Genomic DNA, 16,932 nt, shown 5'->3' on the forward strand with positions numbered 1-16,932 from the left:
AGTATCAATGCTACAGTATCAAAAATGCTAGAGTACAAATACTATCGTTCCAAAGAATGCTGTCATATCTCAGAATACTTCAGTAGCAATGTTACTGTATCCAGGTGTACTAGAGCAATGCTACTACAGTGCCCAAGAACCCAAACTGCAGGATCCTGGAATAGTGGAGTATTTATGCTACACTAGCAAGAATGCTGAGCACTGAACAGATTTAACAATTTTATTAAGATGATGTTAAAAAATAATAGTGAACAGAGTTTGAGCATAGAAGTTTCTGGTTATCAGGGAATAACGTACAGATTATCGAGGGTGCAAAGTTTGGTTTAAGATCGGGTGGCATAAGGAATACATAATCTGCAATATCCCCAATTGGGGGTAAAAGGTTGATGGGTCAAAGTACAGGCATTGAGATATGAGGGTATGAAGTTCATAGAGTGGCTATGTTCGGGTGTGGGGTATAATGAGTGGACATGATGATGAGGATGGATTGACCCTCATTTGGTGAGATTTAATGTTCAGGGAGTTTATGGTTCCAGTTCATATGATCCAACGGAGAAAGTCACTTGGTCCCTTTCTCGTAGTCGAAAAACGGTGTCACTCTGGCTCACGCCTCCTGGTACTGTCGGTGGCCGGTGATGTGCTTGATGTAGATGTCCCTGGACCATCGGATGGTGTCTGAGACCATGAATATTACAGTAGCCATGAATACTGGAGTAGCAATATGACAGTATGGTTAAGAGTGTTAAAACTATCCAGATTAAGTCACCCCCCCATCAGAAGATATGAGAATACTACAAAATACTCCAGTTTCTAAAGATACTCCAGTATACTTGACTTGGGGAAGCACATGGCTATCCCAGCTCATGCCGATTTCCAATTCCACATGCCAGGAATGGTTGTTATTGAAAAAGAAATGAGCATTACTACAGAAATACTACAAAATCAAAGAATACTCCGGTATTCTAGATGGGGAGATCCTAAAGTTCAGCCCCTCCTTTGCATGAGAGCAGCTATGAACAAAAAATATTACTAAGTTATTAATGATCACTGTTACACTATTCCAAAGTAACAATACTGTGCCATTGTAAAATATACTCGAATAATGTACACTGACAAGGAAAATGACACAGTACTTGAGGGTAATAACAGTAATACATGATCTCAATTACAACAGCCTTAGGAAGGATATTACTGTGGTGTCCTAGTGTAATATTGGCTCCTACAACCTAAGCCCTCACAAAATACTGGAGTATAAGTACTCCCAAACACCACACCCTTATAAAACACTAAAATAATATACTAAAGTAATAACAGCTCCCAAATACTAAACTCTTGTAAAATACTAGAGTAATAATGGCTCCCCAAAATGCAAAACCCATATAAAATACTAGAAAAATAAGGGCTCCCAAATACTACAGCCTTATACTAATTCTGCAGCAATATAGAGTAATAATGGCTATCCAAATATTACACCCTTATAATACATTCAGGTAATATAAAAATACTGGGCATACAGGTTTCTGGGGAGGAAAATCCCACAGTATTTTAGACTAATAGTGGTGCCCAAGTACTACACCTTTATAAAATTGCTTGAATACTATACAGTAATGACTGGTAATTGTTAGTAATAGATGCTAAATTGTATGTCTGTGGAAAAATATTGTGGTATTCTAGAATAATAATGGCTTGGTACCCAGTACTACACATTTATTTAAAAATACTAGAGATATACAGAGTAATATTGAATATGCAACACTATGCCTAAGAAAAGAAAAAATACAGTATTCTGGAGTGAGAGTATGTGGCCAAGTAAGTACATCCTTTATAAATATATTAAAGTAATATGGAGTAACAATGGATATCCAAATAGCATCTCTTTGAGAAAAATACTATGGTAGTCTTCAGTAACAATGGCTTGTAAACATCTCAAATATTATACCCTCATTTAAAAAGAATCATAGAATAGAACAGTGGTTCTCAACCAGGGGTCCGGGCCCTCTGGGGGACCGCGAGCAGGTTTCAGGGGGTCTGCCAATCAGGACCAGGGTTAGACTTGCTGGGGCCCAGGACAGAAAGCCGAAGTCCCACTGCATGGGGCTGAAGCCCTGAGCCCCGCCACCTGGGGCTAAAGCAGAAGCCTGAGAAACTTAGCTTCACGCTGCTCCCTGGGCAACTGCCCTGCTTGCTATCCCCTAATGCCGGTCCTGGCTTTCATATGCAGAAAACCAGTTATTGGAGTTTTTATAGTATGTTTGTGGGGCCTCAGAAAGAAAAAGGTTGAGAACCCCTGGAATAGAATATTTAGTAACAATGAAACCTAAATACTACATTCATATAAAAATATTGCACTAGAGTATATTAGTAAGAGCTCTCCGGATAATACAATTATAGTACAGAGTAATAAGGGATGTCCAAATATTATGCCCCTGAAAAACTGTTGCAGAAACCTAAAGTAATACTGGATAGCCAAGCAATACATAGCTAAAAAATACGACAGTATTCCAGAGGAATGGTAGTTTTCCTAATACAACATTCTTATAAAAATGCTAGATTACTGTAAATTAATAATGGATGTCTAAATACTCTACCTTTTTATTTTATATTTGGGGGGAAATACTATAGTATACTACAGTAATACTGGCCCTCCAAATATTACACCCTTATAAAAGATACTGCAGTACTCTAGAATGTTACTGTTTTCCAAAGAATTCACCCTTAAGGAAAATACTGAGGCAATATATAGTAATAGTGAATGCTGAAATATTGTTCCTCTGGAGAAAATAATACAATATTATAAAGCAATAATGGCTCCCCAAATACTATACCTGTTATAAAAATGCTAGAGTAATAACGGATGTCCAAATACTGCACAGTTATAGAAATGTGAGACTAATCTAGAGTAATACTGGCTATATTTGATTGCTGCAGTAATCTAAAGCAATACTGGATCCCAAATAGTATACCTCTGCAAAATACTGTGGTAGTCTAGAGTAATAATGAATATCCAAATATGGCACTCTTATAAAGACCCTGGAGTATATAGTGTAATAGTGGCACTTAAATATAGCCTTGGAAAAATTTGATAGTAATCTAGAGTAATAATGGTTCTCAAACACACTCTTATAAGAATACTAGAGTAATTTTGAGTACTAATGGCTCCCTAGAAAAAAAACACTTATAAAATATTACAATGATATAAAGTACTCATGACTCCAAAACACACTTTTGTAAGAATACTAGAGTAATCTAGAGTAACCATGGCTTGCCAATACAGTTTGGAAACTATTCTCACTCTAGATTATGCTAGCATTTGTATACACTAAACTTCTATAAATAGTAAGCTAATTAATAGTGGCTCCCAAACACACTTCTAGACTAATTTAGAGTAATAGTATCTTCCAAACACACTTTGGAAACAAATAGTACTCTAGATTATTCTTGTTTTCTTAAAATGATGCTTCTCTAAGAATAGTAACCTAGAGCAATAAGGCTCCCAAATACATGTTTATAATAATACTATTGTAATTTAAAGTAATAGTGTCTCCCTAACACACCCTCAGAAAATCATGGAGTAACGTGGAGTAATAACCGGTCCCAAATATACCCTTGTAAAATACTAAAGAAATTGGAGTATTTATGGCTCTCAAGTATGCCATGATAAAAATACTAGAATAATAATGTATCTCCAACTGCTAGTCCTCCCAAAGTACACTGCAGCATTCTGGAGTAATAGCCCCAAACACTGCCATGTCACTATCGTATTGGGGTTCATTACTCTAGTACACCAGAGTATTCCTACAAGTATCTGGGGCAATTACTCTGGGATGCTGTAGGGAGAGTGTGGGGGGGGGGTTGGGAAGGGGGAGTTATCCCAGAGCAATGTCAGCCACCCCGGGTATTAACAGTCTTCAAGGCACCCTACGGTGGAACTATCTTGTGGCCAAACGCCACTGTGAGCGTTGGCGTGGGGAGGGAACAGGCAGAGAGGAAGGGCATAGACTGCTCCAAACCACATGGGGGGGACTGTGGCTGGTCCCTCACCCCAGATGGAGGAGTGATCAGTGATCAGGCCATGAGGAGACACCCCATCAGGACCCATCTAGCCCATAGCCAGCTGGGGCACAACCATCCCTGACCATCAGCTGCCCAGGAACCCTACTTTCCAATGTCCCCGCAATGGGGGGACATACTTCTGTCCCCGCACCTCGTCCTTACCCGCTAGGTCGTCTTCCTGACTACTGTGTCACGCTGTTGTGTTTTATAGCATACGTGGGGGCGTGCGCGCACATGCACACACACACACACACACATACAGTATGTGTGTGTATTTCTATTTATATACATGTGTGTGTATTCACACACACGCTATACACAACACATTTCTGCATGCTGCATATAGTATACATTAACATATGTGTATCTAGCTATATGCATAGGTGTGTATTTATTTATTTATTTGTGATTGTGTGTGTGTGTGTGTATTTGTGATTGTGTGTATATATATATATATATATTTGTGATTGTGTGTGTGCATATAGATATATTTGTGATTCTATGTGTGTGTGTGTATATATATATATATATATTATATATATATATATATATATGTGATTGTGTGTGTGTGTATATATATATAAATGGATATCCAAATAGCATCTCTTTGAGAAAAATATTATGGTAGTCTTCAGTAACAATGGCTTGCCAACACCATTGTAAACATCTCAAATATTATATCCCCATTTAGTTCTAGTTATGCTACATAACTAGTTCTAGTTACGCTATATAAAACGATATCCTGTGGCTAGGTAGCTAGATCGAGATACCTACGGTGTATACTATATATGTGTGTTTGAGTGTCTCGCTCACTGGCTATAGACACAGCTGTCGGTGTAGCCGTAGCTAAATCCTGCTCACAGAGAGACAACCTGCTGTATTTGAGGTGGGTCCCACCGGACTGCTCTCTGACTGGGAGTGGGGGGGCATCCTGTCTAGATCGGGGAGAAGAGTGAGGAGCATTGTGCTGTGCAGAGCACATACAAACACACCAAATATACTATACAAGTGGGGTGGGCATGGAATGGGGCCAGGTCCCAGCTGGTGTCATTCAACTTTGCTCCACTGAAGGCAAAGAAGTGATAGTAGTTTTATACCAGCTGGTGATCTGGTCCAGTGGATGCGAGAATATATTGGAGGTGATGTGTATGTATATGTACCATGATAGATAGATAGATAGATAGATAGATAGATAGATGTGCATGTGTGTATATATGTGTATATCCTATAGATGTGTGTGTGTGTATATATATATATATATATATATATATATACACACATATGTGTGTGTCTGTGTGTGTATAAACAAATATTAAATATCCTATAGATGTGTGTGTATATATATATATGTGTGTGTGTATACAAATATTAAATATACTATAGATGTCTGTATATGTGGATGTATTAAATATATTATAGATGTGTGTATAGAAACACGAATATTAAATATGGTATATTTAATTAAACCTCTATCATATATTTAATATTTATATTATGTGTATATATATATATAAAAAGATATATAAAGATACACACATATACAGCATATTTACTGTGTATGTGTGTATGAGTATAGATATACAGACACATCTATATTATATTTCCTATATATCTGTATGTCTGAGTGTATATATTTATATTTAAAGATAAATACACACATCTATAGGATATTTAATATTTATGTTTATATTTGTATATATAAATAAAGATGCATAAAGACACATCTACAGCATATTTATTGTGTGTATAGACAGTATATTTCTTATATATCTGTATGTGTGCATATATATGTATATATAAATATAAGTACGCATATATAATACATGTACAATATGTATATTTACTATATCTATATCTGTATCTCATATATAATATCTATATATCATATATAGATATATATACATAGATATATGTGTAGATATTTAGATTTATATATACACACACACATACATACATATAGGAAATATACTATACATGTCTACATCTATCTTTATATAAAAATATATGCATTATATATTTACTGTGTGTATTATATATATATATATATATATATATATATATATATATATATATATATGTTGTATATAAATAAATACACACATACATATATAGTAAATTTACTATAGGTGTTTATCTACCTTTATATATGCATATATATGCACACACACATATATATAAAATATCCTCTGTGTGTCCTTTTATGTATAAGTATATATCTACATTCCCATATATATAGTAGCTATACTATATATGTGTGTAACTATGTATACATACATGTATCACAAATATACTATATACCTATGTATAGCGTGTCAAAATATACTAGACACACACACACACACACACACACACAGAGCCAGATTCACAGCTGGTACAAATGATGACAGTTCCGTGGATTTAGGACCACTAACAATTCATATCAGCTGCGGCTTGGCCCCAGGGTCTAGCCGTGATATATAGTATGTGTTCTGTGTGTGCGCTCACAATCCCTGTACCTACCTACACAACCTCCATTCCACCGTGTCTGCATTCCCAGCCCACCTTCCGAAAAAGAAAAAGAACAAACCAAACTTAGATTTTTTGATCTTTTTTAAACAAAACACAAAAGTGAACAAAAAAAAAAGTCGTTAAAAAAGGACTAAAAAACAAAACAAATGCGGGAGAAAAATTCCTACCGAGTTGTCAATGTCCCTCGACTTCCCTTTTCGGGTATTGAGCTGTGTATTGTTTCCGTGTGGGCTGTTTTCCTGTAATCTGTGATGTGTTTGCTAAGAAACAAACAAACAAATAACGTCTTCATTTTTCTTTCCTTCCTCCCTTTCCTGTTTCCACTTCCGTTCTCTTCCTCTGCCCCTTTTCGGTCTCTGTGGCATTAAAACATTTTTAAAAAGACAAATGAACTAAACAAAAAAAAAAAAACACTGACGTCCCTCCTTTCGCTGCTTGAAAACATATCAAAGAACTGCCAAAATAAATTCGTTTTCCAGTCACCGCATGACCTGGGATCCTGTCTGAATTTATCGCTCCTCTATTTTCCCATCCCCGTCCCCTATTATTTGCTCCGTTTTGGATCAAAAGAGTTTTCCCTTCCCTCTCTCTGGACCTGAGAGGAACCAATGTTTTGTTCCAGATCGGAGCTGTGAGCTAGTTTTGGTCGGATAAATAGCAACACATCACACGCAGCCACATGTACATAGTGAGCGGAGGATGTACAATAGTGAGCGGTGGTGCAAACGCACCCACCCACCCGTAGAGTGAACCGATTCTGTGCGGGGGGCGGCGTGCAAAACGCAAGTGCGGGTTCGCACATCTGAGGCCTGATTTCCTCCAGCAGGGGGCAGCATTTCACACACAGAGACACAGACACACACCCCTTCATGGCCAGCTTGATACAAACCCCAACAAATGAACTCGCCTTCCACAGCTGTGAAGGTGGGGAGCTGCTTTCATTCCTCATGGACAGGGTACATGCGGGGCAGATATAATTCCGCCTACTGGGTGAAGAACATATCACCCCTCTTCTCTAGCCTCCAGCTCAGCCAGGCACCCCGGGAGCGCCCCAAGAACCAGCATCCTTCCCCCTGAGGATCCAGGGTGGAGGATTTCACTCCACAAACCCCATAACCTTCCCTCGTAAGTCAGGTTTTCTAAACCTTTTCTCATTTTTGTTGCTTTCCTCTGGACTCTCTGCAATTTGTCCCCGTCTGGCCTAAAGTCACAGGACTCCAGCTGAGGCCTGAGCAGAGTGGGACAATCACCTTCCGTGTCTTACCCTACGACACGCATGTACCTACGACACGCATGTACCTACGATACACATTTACGTACGACATGCATGTTCATACACCCCAGAATGATATTCGTCATTCGCCTTTTTTCACAATTACATCCCGTTGCTGATTCAGCTCCAATTTGTGACCCACTGTCACCCCCAGAGCCTTTCCAGCCGTCTGACCCCCTACCCACTTAGTCCCCGTTTTGTAGCGGTGCGTTCGATTTTTTTCCTTCCTAAGTGAAGTTCTTTGAACGCGTCTGTATCGAACCTCCCGGTGCTGGCTACAGACCAATTCTCCGATTCGTCAAGGGCGTTTTGAATTCGAATCTTGTCCTCCAACAGGCTTGCCACCTCTCCCCGCTCGGGTCATCTGCAAATTGAATAGCGCCCTCTCCGCTCCATTAGCCAAGTCATTCGCTGGGCTAATACCGGACCCAGGACTGACCCCTGCAGGAGACGCCCTCCTGACCCTGTCACCTCATCCGTGTGAGGCGCGCCCATGAACGCCAACAGATCTATGCAGGGCCCTGGATTTAACAAAGCAGCCAGCGTGGGGATGACTGTGATGGCTCTGATCACCAACGCTGTTTAGGCTTCTGACTTCCTTGAAGTCCGTGGAAATGAGCTGAAGCCCAGTCGAGGATCTGGATTTTATAAACACATGACAGGCTTCGCCTTTGTGCACGCGGGTGCTGATTCAGTCAAGCAGCTGGCCAGAGCACCAATGGGATGGATTTGCTGGCATCGCCTCTCCGGTTCTGTGCGCCCAAATCCATCCCTGCTCAGCACGGCATGTGAACCTGCGTTTGAGATAACGACCTGCCGACTAGTAGGAAGAGTTCATGGGCTATCGAGCGGCTCGTCTGATCCCTGCCCAGAGCCTGAAAACCTGTGGCTGGCTGGCGCAGCCAATCTAGAGCTGACGTTTCGGGCCAATCCACCGCTTCCTTTCGGAGCGTCTCTGCCTTCGGATCGGACTCGATGCGCCCTTGGCTGCTTCGTGTAAATCTGGGCCAGGCGTCGATCCGTCGGGGTCCATGGGCTGGCTTGCTTTAGCGAAGGACTTAACGAGAACAATGCGTGGCTTCAGATTTAAGCACGTGCAGCAAGTTAAAGGCATTCACAGCCCCGTCAGTTTCAACGGGCAAGTCGGTTTCAGCCGGCGCGTCAGTTTCGGCAGGATCCCAGGCCCCATTCATTAACAGGAACATCTTCCCCCCCCCCTTCCCTTCCCTTCCTCTGGGTCTATTTTGCCATTTGTTCTTTCCATCCCTTCTCCTATGTGTAAATATTAACTGAGGAGCACGACGGGTCATTTCCTTTTGCCTGCTGAGTTGCTTTTTTCCCTCTGAATGCGCTTTTCCCCCCCACCCCCAGCCTGGTCACGGAGCATTCGAGAGTCACTTCTGGGCGTTTGCTTCTGATTTTTTAATCTATTTGTTTGAAGTCTTTTTTTCTTCCGGTTTTTTTTTTCATTCGAAAGCAAATGAATTGTCCGATAATTCCGGTTTTCAATGTCTGTCCTAATGTGCTTCGTTAAAGCCAGCGGCTAACTGCTAAACCTTCCCCCACTCAAGCGGGCTCTCTAATCTGTCCTCTTGCATAGCACAAGCCAGAGAGTTGCACCCTGAACTTCAACCAGTGATATACATTTGTCTAAAGCACATCTTTAGCAAGGCAATGGTTTAAAACAATCCAAATCTTTTAACTCCAGGCGTGGCTCTGCTAACATAGACTCACCAGCCAGGCTTTTCAGATAGTTTGATTATGTATATGCAGAATGCAGATGTTTCATTTCATTAGACATTAAAGGCCTGAAGAGATCATCCAGTCTGACACAACCCAGAGAATTTCCCACACACACACACCCCTCCCCCCGTGATTCCTGCATTACCTTGAGTTTGAGCAAGAGGGTAGCCCGTGGAGACACAGCCAATGTCAAGCTCAATGATGCCAAGCTATGGAGAATCTGTTGCATCTTTCATGTTGCTGACGTTGAGCCTTGAAAGCCCATGAGATCAGCTTTAAAATATACCAAATGTTAGGTTATCGGCCTTCCATTTTGCTAACACTGCATTTTGGAGTGTTTCTATCGACTCAAAACTTGGATTTTAAACAACAGTTTGACAGCTGAGATTCCCCCGTCATCACACGACACTGGGGCTTTAGAATGAGTGCCAGCTGTTGTGAGAGTGGGAACAAAAAGAGTTGGCCACCCTGCCGTGAAAAATGTGTCCCTTGTTTTCGGTCTGAATTTGTCAGGTTTCACCTCTCAGTGCTGGGCCCCCTTTTGCCTCTTGGAGATAACGTGCAATCAAATCTAGCACAACTGTGGCTTAAAAATATCAGGTTGAACTTCCCTGTCCCCTAGAAAAAGATGAAGATTCACCAGCAAGGGTTAGACTTCAGAATTTACCAAATCGGGGGAAGATCACAGTTATACCTCCTTCAAATTAACGGTCAGATTCATCCCAGTACAACTCTTCCACCAGCAAACTAGATTAGGATTTAGTCCCATAGGACCAAACAATTTGTCTCTGTAAGAATAAATATTTGGGGGCTCAAATATTGGGGTGGAATTAACACTAAAAAGAAAAAAGAATCATTCTTCATCTCGTTCATTGCAGCAAAATGACCATAGACTAGAATTTGCTAGGAGCACACAATTTGTCTCAGCAAGCATGAATATTTATCAGATGAAATCCATGCTAAAAAAGAAAACCAGGAAAGAGCCGCAAGATCTTTTCATCTCCTGTGGAAGGTTTAGGACTTAATCCCTGGCCTGACTGGAATTGTAATATTTTTTCTCTGCAAAACTTTTGTCTCACGGGTTTGAAAAAAAATGCTTGCATGTTTTAATGAAAAAAAACCAAGTAAAACATAAAAAAATGACAAAAAAAACCAAACAACCAAACCTGGTTTGAGATTGTGGTGTGTGCCCGTTATTCTCCTGCCTTGTGTTCTGCTCGCATCTGGAACGAGAAGAGAAAAAAAAAAAAAAAAGCAAAAACAATGAATGAATGAAACAAAGAAAAAAAAATTAAGTCTGTGTGGGTTCAAAAAAAAAAAAAAGACTCAAAAAGCACCTGTTGTCTGTTTTCCTTTGGTTCTCATGGTTTCTGTGGTGGCTTTTTGTTGTGTTAGCTCTCTACAACTTTCTATCTAGATCTCTGCGCCTTTCTGTCTGACGTGCTGCCGCTCCGAACAACTTCCTCTTGGGCTCTCCACAACTTTCTCACTGGCTCTTTTCGGCTCTTGACAACTGTCCGGCTCTCTCCAACTTTCTGCCTGACTCTCTTCAACTCTCTAGAACTTCCTCTCCAACTTTCTATCTGACTATCTTCGACTCTCCAGAGCTTCCTTGTACTTTTCAGTCTCTCTTCGGCTCCCTGCCGCTTTCTCTTTCTCTTTCTCTTTCTCCACCTCTCTCTATCCTCAGCCGGCTCCTGTCACCTCTTCCTCTCCAGCTGTCTCTTCTGGGCCCCGTCGTGGCCCACCCTGTGCCACCGTTCGGGCCAAGCCTGCAGACCCCTGTCAGCCCGATTTCACACCTGCCTTGGCCAAGCATCACCAGATGGAATCAGGGCCGGGCCTTCACCACTGATCTCACTATAGGTTTTCATACAGGTGGGGGTATTGACTAGGGAGGGGGGTCACACACCGGACTCATGGGGGAGGGGGGTCAGACCTCCTTCCCCCAGCTAAAGCCAAGAAAAGGGTTCTTGAGCTGAAAAGGTTGACACCCCCCCCCCACCACATAGTGTAACTAATGATACCCCCACCCACCCTTCTGGTCCTGTGCTTCTCTGTTTGTGTCTGAACATCTTTCTGTGTGTCGCTGTCACCGTCAGTTCTTTCTTGTTTTTCTCTGAGAGTGTAGGGGTTGAGTGAGTTAAAACGGGATGGCTAGGGGATCTCTCCGAGAGAGGAGTGGGGGGTCTGGTGGGTTGGGGGGGGCTAGGAGTCCGGACTCCTGGGTTCTCTCCCCAGCTCTGGGAGAGGTCATTCTTTTGTGTGTGTCAGGTGCTTTGAGAGCCTCAAATGACAGAGGGGCCTCCCCCTCCAGCAGTCTCTCCCTCTCCATGTGCTGTCGCTTTACGGTCAGTCGTGCACACACACTCACCCCGGGGAGAGGACCTTCCGTCTGAGCTGTCTGTCTAGCTAACCACGGGGGACAAGCCACCTCCCCACTCCATCGCGCCCAGGAAAGAGGGCCCAGGGCAGGGCGTCTCGAGGTGGGGAGAGCCACAAACACACAGGGCCCCGAGCCCCTCCAGCAGGGGGCAGCACTGCTTCTACACAGCAGGGGGTGCTCTCTCCCCTGGCCGTCAGGGCTGGCCCCAGGGCTAGGGGGCGCTGTGCTGCAGGGAGCAGGGCAGGGGCTCAGCAGGGGGCGCTCTCCCCTGGCCGTTAGGGCTGGCCCCGGCACTAGGGGGCGCTGTGCCAGAGGAGGCATTCAGCGTTTGCATCCAGCTGATACGCAGGGCCCACACAGCTGAATCTGTTAGCAACCAAGCAGCCGAGTGACCTGTCTCTAAGCCGATTGGTGGCTAATCGCGCAGGGCTGCATAAGCCCTGCTCGTTACAGGCCAATCTCGTTAGAACAATCCCCTTGGGGTCAGGGTGACATATGCTCAGCCAGTCACGCCTGGGAGCACATCTGGCAGGGGCTGCATTAGCCTGTTTCTGCCCGGGAAGGCCTGTTGTCTCCCGGAGCGGCCTGGTCCCCCGAGCGCCCCCCTCCGTGCCACAGACTGAGCCCCTAACATTCGTCCCTGCCTTGCTCCCCTGCAGGCAGCGCTCGCCCATTGTGCAAACACAGCTGCCTCTGGGGTGGAGCAACCACAGCACAGACTGCTGGGGAGTGCACCCCTGACCGAGCTCCGCCCACTCCCTGCAGCACAGCGCTCCCTAATGCCGCACTGGGGCACTGGGACCAGCCCTGACCGCCAGGGGAGAGCGCCCCCTGCTGAGCCTCGGCCCCACTCCCTGCAGCACAGACCAAAGCCCTGGTCTCTACCCCCAAAGCTCTGCTGGTGCCCCTCAGTCCCGATTCGCAGCCCCCTGCTTTCCCAGCCCTGCCACCCCCCCAGCTCTTCCACAGCTCAGCCCTGCTCGCCGTTCCCACCCGGGGCAGGAAACGCCGGAACATCTGTTCCTAGCTCATGTGAACCCAACCCAAGCAGCGGCGCCCCCCGCCCCCCCGCCCTGTCCCTCAAGGGTCAGATGATGCCACAGCTTCATTATTTCCTCCATGAGCTCGATCAGCCAACGCTGACAGCTGCTCCCATCCGGGCCCACCCTGGATGAGCGGCCGGTCGGCTGGCTCGTTTGCCCAGGGAAAGGTCGTCCGACCCCACCCAAGCCACCAGCTCATCCGGCCAGGCCAAACACAGGCAGGGAATGGACATACGGCTCCCCAGCCACGGCATCTGGGCTGCGACCTGCCCGGGGCCATCCTCCCTTGTCAGTGGGGAAACTGAGGCACAAGCACGCCCAAGGCCAGTGCCTCAAAGGCACTTCGGCACCTAACGCTCTTCAAAGCCAAGAGGCGTTCGACACCTGCCATTGAGGGGCTAACCCTAAGGGATGCGCCCGCACTCAGGGCATCGACCCCCGGTCTTCGCATCACCCCGCCAGCCTTCTCCTCTGCACTGATGGACGCCCGCCTGCCCGTCCCTGCCTGCCCACCCCAGAATACAGGATGGAGAAGTGCATTGTGGGAGTTTTCCTCCCCGACCAGTCCTCTACCTTGGTGGAGTGGGAGCTCCCACAGCGACCTCGGCCCCCATAGGGAACCCTGCTGTGTGGGATCAGATGCTGGGGCATTGGGGTCAGCCCAGACTGTCAGGGGAGAGCACCCCCCCTGCTGAGCCCCCGCCCTGCTCCCTGCAGCACAGCGCCCCCTAGTGCCAGACTGGCACCGGCCCTGACTGCCAGGGGATAGCAGCCCCTGCTCAGCCCCCTGCCCCACTCCCTGCAGCATAGCGCCCCCTAGCGCCGCACTGGGGCAGTGGGGCCAGCCCTGACTGCCAGTGGAGAGCGCCCCCTACTGAGCCCCTGCCCCGCTCCCTGCAGCACAGCGCCCCCTAGCGCCGCACTGGGGTACTGGGACCAGCCCTGACTGCCAGGGGAGAGCGCCCCCTACTGAGCCCTGCTCCCTGCAGCACAGCGCCCCCTAGCGCCGCACTGGGGCACTGGGACCAGCCCTGACTGCAAGGGCAGCACGCCCAGCCCGGGCTGTGCCGAGGATAAAGCCGTGCCAGCCGGGGAGGCGCCCAGAGGGCACGGTGAGGGGGTGCCCTGTACCGCGCTGAGCAAGCCAGAACTGCGTGAATTCAAGCGTAGCCCCGCACCCCCCCACCCCCTCCCAGGCACCAGCCAGTTTCCACGGGCTTGTGTGTGACGGCAGCAGGGGGGTGAAAGCCGGGACTGCGGCTGGGGGACCATCTGCCATGGGGCCCCGGCCGCCACGCGAGGGTGACAGAGCACCACCGCCGAGCTGGGCCGGTGGAGCCCCAGCGGCTGCTAGCTTGCCCCCCTCCCCGCACTTCCTTTGGTTGACTGGTGTGAAGGCCAGATGGGGGCCATTATGAGTCAACCCGCTGCAGCTGCAGAGAAGGCGGCTAACAAGCGTTCTGGGCTGCAGGCCCGGGAGCGGCGCGTGGCGGCCACGGGAGGTCATTGGCCCCCTTGGCTCGGCCCTGGGGAGGCCTCAGCTGGCAGCGATGTGGCCGCCCTGGAGAGAGGCCAGAGGAGAGCGACAGACAGGAGCAAAAGCTTTCGAGCCCCCCGACCCGTGAGGGGAGGTTAAAAAACCTGGGTGTGTTCAGACGTGAGGAGAGACACGTGAGGAGGAACCCGAGGCCAGGGAAACTTCCGGGCCCACCCAGCCTGTCGCCAGCCAGCGCAGGCTTACACCCGACGGGCCCATGATGAGCTAAAGCTTTAGAGCCAGGACGCCTGGGTTCAATCCCCAGCTCTGGGAGGGGAGTGGGAGCCAGTGGTTAGAGCTGGGGGGGCTGGAAGCCAGGACTCCTGGGTTCTTTCCCGAGCTCTGGGAGGGGAGTGGGGACTGGTGGGTTAGAGCAGGGGGGGCTGGGAGCCAGGACTCCTGGGTTCTCTCCCCGGCTCTGGGAGGGGAGTGGGGGCTAGTGGGTTAGAGCAGAGCGGGGGGGCTGGGAGCCCGGACTCCTGGGTTCTCTCCCCGGCTCTGGGAGGGGAGTGGGATGAGGGGGGCTAGCACTCAGGGGTTCTGCACAGCAGCTGGCACAAAGGGGTGCCTGATCTCAGGCGGGTTCTTTGTCCTCTTTGGCAGGGACTAGCTCTCACTGCTTGTCACTGTCGGGGGGGTGGGGATGGGATGGGGGTGCGCACGCTGGCTTCTCCTCCCACCACCCAGGGTGCTGCCCCCATCCAGATGTTCCCGCCAGGAGGCTGGCAGATGTTCTCCCTCCCTGTTCCCACCTCAGCTCTGTCACGGAAGGCGACTAATCCCCATCTTTCAATATTTAAACCACCCTGGGCCAGGGGATTATCTCACTGCGGGGACATAGCACGGCCCAGTACGGCGCTCGGGTGAGACCCACAAGTCCCTGCACCAGGGAATGAGCCCAGCCCGCCCGCTCTAACCCACTAGCCCCCACTCCCCTCTCAGAGCTGGGGAGAGAACCCAGGAGTCCTGGCTCCCAGCCCCCCTGCTCTAACCACTAGACCCCACTCCCCTCCCAGAGCCGGGAGAGAACCCAGGAGTCCTGGCTCCCAGCCCCCCTGCTCTAACCACTAGACCCCACTCCCCTCCCAGAGCCAGGGAGAGAACCCAGGAGTCCGGGCTCCCAGACCCCTCCGCTCTAACCACTAGACCCCACTCCCCTCCAGAGCTGGGGAGAGAACCCAGGAGTCCTGACCCCTCCCTGTGGTAAATTTATACACAGCATCTGTGACCTTTTACTGCACCGGAACACTCAGGTCTCTGGAAGGCGACTGAGGGATTTCCACAGCCCCTGCCTTCGCCTCCGGCCCGGGATGCAGTGGCATGTTCAGTACGCACTGACTCTCCCATTGCTCACAGAGCCGCACAGCGTAGCAGGGGGGATGAGAGACCAAATAGAGACACGTGGGGAGTCAGAGCCCCCCGCCAGCGCCTCAGCTCAGAACCAGGAGTCCTGGCTCCCAGCCCCACCCCCTACCGCTCTAATCCACCAGCCCCCACTCCCCTCCCAGAGTCAGGGATAAAGCCCAGGAGTCCTGGCTCCCAGCATTTTAAGCTCTGAAGTTTAGCCCAGGCTGCTAACGTCAGGGGCTTACATCATTCACTGCTCTGAATAGCCGTGGGGCTACAGGGTAAAACTGAGGGTCAGCAATAGAGGGGGAGGGAGCCCAGCAGTGGGACAGCAGGGGGCCGCGGGTCGGGAGTGAGGGGCACCGGCAGAGCTGGGGGGGGCAGGGCTGGGGGGGGCAGGGGCTGCGGGTTGGGAGTGAGGGGCACCAATGGAGCTGGGGGGGAGCCCAGGGCTGGGCTAGCAGGGGCTGTGGGTCGGGAGTGAGGGGCACCGGCAGAGCTGCGGGGGGGGCAGGGCTGGGCTAGCAGGGGGCTGCGGGTCGGGAGTGAGGGGCACCGGCAGAGCTGGGGGGGGGGGCTGGGCAAGCAGGGGGCTGCGGGTCGGGAGTGAGGGGCACCAACGGAGCTGGGGGGGAGCCCAGGGCTGGGCTAGCAGGGGCTGCGGGTCAGGAGTGAGGGGCACCGGCAGAGCAGGGGGGGGAGCAGGGCTGGACTAGCAGGGCAGAGCGGAGGCTGGAAGAGATTTGGACCAAAAAGTCAAAGCTGTGCAAACAAACCCGGTGCCCTTTGGCCATGCCCACGCTGCGCCGGGTGGGCGGGGGAGGCGGGTTTCATGTTGCAGGGGGCCGGGGCTGGCAGCCGGAGATAATTACACCCAGGCTTGTTTGGCTGCCACATGGGACGGGGAGGGATTGGCCGGGGCCCAGTCCCTGCACCACAGCCAGGGCCAGCGTCTGGCTCTCAAGGGGGAAAGTCCCTGTCCCCTTCTCCACCCCCTGACCCAGCCAGTCCCCTGTCGTGGGATGGGAGCCGGCGCCCCTTA

General features: G+C 48.8%; 1 long non-coding RNA gene and 1 pseudogene across 1 annotated transcript; one reads left to right on the forward strand and one right to left on the reverse strand.

Annotated features, from left to right (window-relative positions):
• LOC135877976 (RING finger protein 112-like) overlaps positions 1 to 16,932 on the forward strand; it is a 1,138,053-nt pseudogene that overhangs the window by 417,643 nt on the left and 703,478 nt on the right.
• Positions 6,552 to 11,205, reverse strand: LOC135878456 (uncharacterized). Its single transcript, XR_010561394.1, has 4 exons — positions 10,915 to 11,205; positions 10,744 to 10,800; positions 6,729 to 6,821; positions 6,552 to 6,594 (listed from the first exon to the last, which is right to left on the reverse strand). It is a non-coding gene; the product is annotated as an uncharacterized LOC135878456 (long non-coding RNA).

This window comes from Emys orbicularis, chromosome 4 (genome assembly GCF_028017835.1).
Source record: "Emys orbicularis isolate rEmyOrb1 chromosome 4, rEmyOrb1.hap1, whole genome shotgun sequence".
In the NCBI taxonomy this organism is placed as follows: domain Eukaryota; kingdom Metazoa; phylum Chordata; order Testudines; family Emydidae; genus Emys; species Emys orbicularis.